Raw genomic sequence first — 8,539 nt, forward strand, 5'->3', positions numbered from 1 at the left:
AGAGGTTGCTGCTTGTGTTCTCCTCTAGGATTTTGATGGTTTCCTGACTTATATTTAGGTCTTTCATCCATTTTGAATTTATTTTTGTGTATAGGGTAGGAAAGTGGTCCAGTTTCATTCTTTTTCACGTTGTTGTCCAATTTTCCCAACACCATTTGTTGACGAGACTGTCCTTTTTTCCATGGGATACTCTTTCCTTCTTTGTCAAAGATTAGTTGGCCATACATTTGTGGGTCCATTTCTGGGTTCTCTATTCATTTCCATTGGTCTATGGGTCTGTTTTTATGCTAGTACCATACTGTGTGAATGGCTACAGCTTTGTAATATAGCTTGAAGTCAGGAATTGTGATGCCATCAGCTTTGGTTTTCTTTTTCAACATTAATTTGGCTATTTGGGGTCTTTTCTGGTTCCATAAAAATATTAGGATTCTTTGTCTTAGCCCTCTGAAAAAGGCTGGTGGTATTTTTATAGGGATTACATTGAATGTGTGGATTGCTTTGGGTAGTATACATATTTTAACAATGTTTCTTCTTCCATTCCATGAGCATGGAATGTTTTTCCATTTTTGGTGTCTTCTTAGATTTCTTTCAGAGGCATTGTATACTTTCCAGCATACAGATCTTTTACCTCTTTGGTTAGATTAATTTCTAGGTATCTTATGGTTTTTGGTGCAATTGTAAATGGGATTGATACCTTGATTTCTCTTTCTGTTGCTTCACTATTGGTGTATAGAAATGCAACAGATTTCCGTATATTCATTTTTTATTCTTCAACTATGCTGAATTTGTGTGTCAGTTCTAGCAAATATTTGGTGGAGTCTTTCAGGTTTTCCATGTAGACTGTCATGTCATCTGTGAAGAGTGAACGTGACACCTTCCTTGCCAATTTGGGTGACTTTTATTTCTTTTTCTTGTCTGATTACTGAGGCTAAGACTTCTGCACTGTGTTAAACAACAGTGGCGAGAGTGGACATCCCTGTTGTGTTCCTGATCTTAGGGGGAAAGCTCTCAGTTTTTCCCCATTGAGGATGATATTTTGGGGTCTTTTGTATAAGACTTTTATAATGTTGAGTTATGTTCCTTCTATCCCCACATTCTTGAGGGTTTTATCAATAATTGATGCAGTGTTTTGTCAAATGCTTTTTCTGCATCTATTGAGAGGATCAAGTCGTTCTTATCCTTTCTTTTATTAATGCGATGTATCATGTTGATTGATTTGCAGATAATGAACCAGCCCTGCATAACAGGAAAAAATCCAACGTGAACATGGCGAATAATTCTTTTAATGTATTGCTGGATTGATTTGCTAGTATCTTTTTGAAAATTTTTGCATACATGTTTATCAGGGAAATCAGTCTGTAGTTCTCCTTGTTAGTGGGGTCTTTGGTTTTTGAATCAAGGTAATGCTGGCCTCATAGAATGAGTTTGGAAATTTTCCTTCCATTTCTATTTGTGGGAAAAGTTTCAAAAGAATAGGTATTAATTTTTATTTAAATGTCTGGTAGAATTCCCCCTGGGAAGCCATCTGACCCTAGATTCTTGTTTGTTGGGAGATTTGTGATTACTGATTCAATATCTTTACTGGTTATAGGTCTGTTCAAATTTTCTGTTTCTTCCTGATGCAGTTTTGGTAGTTTATATGTTTGTAGGAATTTATCCATTTCTTCCAGATTACCCAACTTGTTGGCATATAATTGCACATAACATTCTCTTATAATTGTTTGCATTTCTGCAGTGTTGGTTGTGATCTCTCCTACTTCATTCGTGATTTTATATATTTGGTCCATCCTTTTCTTTTTTTTTTTTTTTTGATGAGTCTAGGTAGGGGATTATCAATTTTGTTAATTCTTTCAAAGAACCAGCTCATAGTTTCATTGAATTGTTCTACTGTTTTTTTTATTTCAATATTTTTATGTATGCTCTCATCTTTATTATTTCCATTCGTTTGCTTGTTTGTGGCTTTATTTGCTGTTCTTTTTCCAGCTCCTCAAGTTGCAATGTTGGGTGGTTGTGTATTTGAGACCTTTCTTCCTTCTTCAGGAAGACCTGGATTGCTACATACTTCCCTCTTATGACCACCTTTGCTGCATCACAAAGGTTTTGGACTGTTGCATTTTAATTTTCATTGGCTTCCAGTGAAATTTTTATTGGAAAAATAAACTTTTTATTTCCTCTTTAAATTCTTGGCTAACCCATTCATTCTTTAGTATGGTTTGTTTTAACCTCCAAGCATTTGAGGAATTTCATGTTTTTTTCTTTTTGTTGACTTAAAGTTTCATAGAATTGTGGTCTAAAAATATGCATGGTATGATCTCAGTCTATTTGTACTTGTTGAGGGTTGATTTGTGACCCAATATGTGATGTATTCTGGAGAATGTTCCATGTGCACCTGAAAATAATCTACTCAAAAAGACTGTGTATTCTTCTGCTTTAGGATGAAAAGTTCTGAATATATCTGTTAAGTCCATCTGGTCCAGTGTGTCATTCAAAGCCATTGTTTCCTTGTTGATGATTTTCTGCTTAGATCATCTGTCCCTTGGAAGAGTGCATATATCTTTTCAAATTAAGCATCCATCAATAAATGAATGGAAAAGGAAGCTGTGACACACACACACACACACACACACACACACACACACTGGAATATTATATAGCAATAAAAAAGGATGAGATCATGCCACTTGAGACAACATGGATGAACCTAAAGGGTATTAACCATATGAATGTTTATCCCAATGAATGAACAAACAAAAATCAGAATCAGATCTAAAAATACAGAGAACAAATTGATGATTGCCTGAGGGAAGTGGGTGATGGATTGGGCAAAATTGGTGAAGGGAGTGAGAGATACATTATTTCAGTTATGGAGCACGTAAGTCATGGGAATAGAAGGTGAAAATAGGGAATGAATAAGCCAGTGGTATTGTAATAGCGATATTGGGACAGATGGTAGCTACACTTGTGAACATAGCATAATGTATAAACTTGTCAAAGCACTATGTTGCATATCTGAAAGTAACATAACATTATGTGTCAACTATACTCACAATATATAAATAAATAAATAAATAAATAAATAAATAAATAAACAAAATAATTAATTAATTAAAATGCATATAGAATAAGGTTCTCCAAAAAACAATCTTAGCCTAAGCCTCATACCCTACATAAAAATAAATTTAAATTAAAAATGAGCATAAAAGCAAATGTAAAGCTATAAAACTTTTGGAAAAAATACGAAAATATTTCAGTTATGGGAGAGGTGAGAAGTTCTAATCTTGACACCAAAATCATGATCCATATAAGGTAAAGTTGGTAAGTTATACTTTACAAAATAAAACAAAACTTTTTTTTTACTGTGAAAAATCCTTTTAAGATAACGAGGAAAAAACCAGTTCATTGAGTGAATATATTTGCAAACCACAAATTAAACAAATGACCAGTATCTAGAATATATAAGTAATTTGACAGTCCCAACATAAAAAAATGAAATTAGAAAATGGGTGAAAAACATGAATATATATGCCACTGAAGATGACATATGGATCAAAAGTAAACACATGGGAAGATATCCAACATTATTAGTCAAAAGGAAAATGTAGATTAATAACACCATGAGATATCACTATGCACTTATCAAAATTGCAGAAATAAATAAATAAATAAACAAATAAATGACAGCCCCAAACTGGAAATAACCCAGATATCTCAGCAGGTGAATGGTTAAACAAATGGTGGTACATTCATACTATAAAATATTACTTGGTACTAAAAAAATGAACTTTGATTACACACAACTTTGATGAATCTCAAGGGCATTGTGCTGTGTGAAAAAAAAGACAGTCTCAAATTTATGTACTGTGTCATATAGAAATGGAGAATAGGTTAATAGTTCCCAGAAATTAAGGATCATGTTGGAATGGGAGAGAAGTAGGTACGGATGTCAAAGGGCAACATGATAAATTCTTATGAAATTGGAAATGCTCTGTTTATTGATTGTATCAAACTCAATACCATGGTTCTGCAGGATGTTTCTGTTGAGGAAAACTGGATAAAGTGGGTATAGGATCTATGTATTATTTCTTTCTTCCCCCTTGAGACTTTCTTTTTGACCAATGGATTTTTTCAATATGTCATGTATTTAGAGGTTTTTCTGTTATTTATTTATTTATTTATTTATTTATTTATTTATTTTGGTGGTTGATTTTGAGTTTGAATACATGTGTTCAGGAAACATACTCTATTATTTCAGTTATTTGAAACTTGCTGAGGTTTGTTTTATGGTACAGAATATGGTCTATTTTGGTGTATATACCATGGGTTCTTGAAAGAAAATGTGTGTTTTGCTGTGATAGTGGCATGTTCTATAAATATTAATTGGATCATGTTGGTTGATGATGTTGTTGAGTTTTTATATATACTTACTAAATCTCTTTCTAGTTTTTCTATCAGTTTTTGAGAGAGGTGGTTGAAGTCATTATACTTGTGGATTTGTCTATTTCTCCTTTTAGATCTATCAGTTTTGCCTCAAATATGTTGCAGCACTGTTGCTTGGTGAACACACTTATGATTGCTATGTCTTCTATCTTGTAAATATATTGACAATTTAACACTTATGTAATGTTCTTTTATTATCTCTGGTAATACTACTTTTTCTGGAGTATATTTAATATAGCCAATCCTGCTTCCTTTTAATTATTTGGATACAATATCTTTTCCTATTATTTTATTCCAACCTACCTATGTTATTATAGTTAAAGTGAATCTCTTGTAGGTAGCACATAGATGGATAAATTTTTTGTTTGTTTTTTATCTATTCCACTAAACTCTATCTTTTAATCTCTGTTTATAGACCATTACATTTAACACATTTTAATATTTTTAAAGCTGAAAGTTTGCCATTTTATATATTTTTTGTATTCTGTTTGTTCTCTTTTTCTATTTTTCTGCCTTGTAGTATACTTGAATATTTTTATAATTTCATTTTAATTTATTGATGATGCTTTCAGTATATCTTCTTTATACATACTTTGTATATACTTTATATATACTTCTTAAATTTAAGTATAATTAACATGCAGTATTATACTTTATATATACTTTTTAAAAACTTTTTAAAATAGGAAATTTATTGTCAAATTGGTTTATGCAACACCAAGTGCTCATCCCAACAGGTGCCCTCCTCAATACCCATCACCCACTCTCCACTCCCTCCCACCCCCCATCAACCCTCAGTTTGTTCTCAGTTTTTAAGAGTCTCTTATGCTTTGGCTCCCTCACTCTCTAACTTCTTTTTTTTTCCTTCCCCTCCCCCATGGTTTTCTGTTAAGTTTCTCAGGATCCACATAAGAGTGAAAACATATGGTATCTGTCTTGCTCTGTATGACTTATTTCACTTAGCATAACACTCTCCAGTTCCATCCATGTTGCTAAAAAGGCCATATTTCATTCTTTATCATTGCCACGTAGTATTCCATTGTATATAAAAACCACAACTTCTTTATCCATTCATCAGTTGATGGACAGTTAGGCTCTTTCCATAATTTGGCTATTGTTGAAAGTGCTGCTATAAACATTGGGGTACAAGTGCCCCTATACATCAGCACTCCTGTATCCCCTGGGGAAATTCCTAGCAGTGCTATTGCTGGGTCATAGGGTAGATCTATTTTTAATTTTTGGAGGAACCTCCACACTGTTTTCCAGAGCGGCTGCACCAGTTTGCATTCCCACCAACAGTGCAAGAGGGTTCCCATTTCTCCACATCCTCGCCAGCATCTATAGTCTCCTGGTTTGTTCATGTTAGCCACTCTGACTGGCATGAGCTGATATCTCAGTGTGGTTTTGATTTGTATTTCCCTGATGAGGAGCGACGTTGAGCATCTTTTCATGTGCCTGTTGGCCATCCAGATGTCTTCTTAGAGAAGTGTCTATTCATGTCTTCTGCCCATTTCTTCACTGGATTATTTATTTTTCAGATGTGGAGTTTGGTGAGACCTTTATAGATTTTGGATACTAGCCCTTTGTCCGATATGTCATTTGCAAATATCTTTTCCCATTCCGTTGGTTGCCTTTTAGTTTTGTGGATTGTTTCCTTTGCAGTGCAGAAGCTTTTTATCTTGATGAGGTCCCAAGAGTTCATTTTTGCTTTTAATTCCCTTGCCTTTGGAGATGTGTCAAGTAAGAAATTGCTGCGGCTGAGGTCAGAGAGGCTTTTTCCTGCTTTCACCTCTAGGGTTTTGATGGTTTCCTGTCTCACATTTAGGTCCTTTATCCATTTTGAGTTTATTTTTGTGAATAGTAGAAGAAAGTGGTCTAGTTTCATCCTTCTGCATGTTGCTGTCCACTTCTCCCAGCACCATTTGTTAAAGAGACTGTCTTTTTTCCATTGGATATTCTCTCCTGCTTTGTCAAAGATTAGTTGACCATACTTTTGTGGGTCCAATTCTGGAGTGTCTATTCTATTCCATTGGTCTATGTGTCTGTTTTTGTGCCAATACCATGCCGTCTTGATGATTACAGCTTTGTAGCAGAGGCTAAAGTGTGGGATTGTGACACCTCCTGCTTTGGTCTTCTTCAGTATGACTTTGGCTATTCGGGGCCTTTTGTGGTTCCATACAAATTTTAGGATTGCTTGTTCTAGCTTCGAGAAGAATGCTGGTGCAATTTTGGTTGGGATTGCATCGAATGTATAGATAGCATTGGGTAGTATTGACATTTTGACAATATTTATTCTTCCAATCCATGAGCACAGAATGTTTTTCCATTTCTTTATACCTTCTTCAATTTCCTTCAAAAGCTTTCTATAGTTTTCAGCATACAGATCTTTTACACCTTTGGTTAGGTTTATTCCTAGGTATTTTAGGCTTCTTGGTGCAATTGTGAATGGGATCAGTTTTTTTATTTGTCTTTCTGTTGCTTCATTGTTAGTGTATAAGAATGCAACTGATTTCTGTACATTGATTTTGTGTCCTGCAATGTTGCTGAATCCATGTATCAGTTCTAGCAGACTTTTGGTGGAATCTATCGGGTTTTCCATGTATAATATCATGTCATCTGCAAAAAGTGAAAGCTTGACATCATCATTGCCAATTTTGATGCTTTTTATTTCCTTTTGGTGTCTGATTGCTGATGCTAACACTTCCAACACTATGTTAAACAACAGCGGTGAGAGTGGACATCCCTGTCGTGTTCCTGATCTCAGGGGGGAAGCTCTCAGTTTTTCCCCATTGAGGATGATATTAGCTGTGGGCTTTTCACAAATGGCTTTTATGATGTTTCAGTATGTTCCTTCTATCCCGACTGTCTTGAGGGTTGTTATTAGGAAAGGATGCTGAATTTTATCAAATGCCTTTTCTGCATCGATAGACAGGATCATATGGTTCTTATCTTTTCTTTTATTAATGTGATCCATCCACATTGATTTATTTGCGAATGTTGAACCAGCCCTGCAGTCCAGGAATGAATCCCACTTGATCATGGTGAAGAACTCATTGTATATATGCTGTTGAATTCGATTTACTCGTATCTTGTTGAGAATTTTTGCATCCATATTCATCAGAGATATTGGCCTGTGGTTCTCTTTTTTTGCTGGGTCTCTGTCTGGTTTAGGAATCAAAGTAATGCTGGCTTCATAGAATGAGTCTGGAAGTTTTCCCTCCCTTTCTAGATTTTGGAACAGCTTGAGAAGATTAGGTATTATCTCTGCTGTACATGTCTGGTAGAATTCCCCTGGGAAGCCATCTGGTCCTGGACTCTTATTTGTTGGGATAAGCCATCTGGTCCTGGACTCTTATTTGTTGGGATTTCGCTGGTTATGGGTCTGTTCAAGTTTTCTATTTCTTCCCGTGTGAGTTTTGGAAGAGTGTGGGTGCTTAGGAATTTGTCCATTTCTTCCAGGTTGCCCAGTGTGTTGGCATATAATTTTTCATAGTATTCTCTGATAATTGCTTGTATTTCTGAGGGATTGGTTGTAATAATTCCATTTTCATTCATGATTTTATCTATTTGGGTCATCTCCCTTTTCTTTTTGAGAAGCCTGGCTAGAGGTTTATCAATTTTGTTTATTTTTTCAAAAAACCACCTCTGGGTTTCATTGATCTGCTCTACAGCTTTTTTAGTTTCTATAGTGTTTATTTCTGCTCTGCTCTTTAATATTTCTCTTCTTCTGCTGGGCTTGGGGTGTCTTTGCTGTTCTGCTTCTAGTTGCTTTAGGTGTGCTGTCAGATTTTGTATTTGGGATTTTTCTTGTTTCTTGAGATAGGCTTGGATTGCAATGTATTTTCCTCTCAGGCCTGACTTCCTGCATCCCAAAGGGTTTGGATTGTTGTATTTTCATTTTCATTTGTTTCCATATATTTTTTTCATTTCTTCCTTAACTGCCTGGTTGGCCCATTCATTCGTTAGTAGGGTCTACTTTAACCTCCATGCTTTTGGAGGTTTTCCAGACTTTTTCCTGTGGTTGATTTCAAGTTTCATAGCATTGTGGCCTGAACGTATGCATGGTATGATCTCAATTCTTTTGTACTTATGAAGGGCTGTT

The sequence above is a fragment of the Panthera onca genome, chromosome X, assembly GCF_046562875.1.
Source record: "Panthera onca isolate mPanOnc1 chromosome X, mPanOnc1 haplotype 2, whole genome shotgun sequence".
Lineage (NCBI taxonomy): Eukaryota > Metazoa > Chordata > Mammalia > Carnivora > Felidae > Panthera > Panthera onca.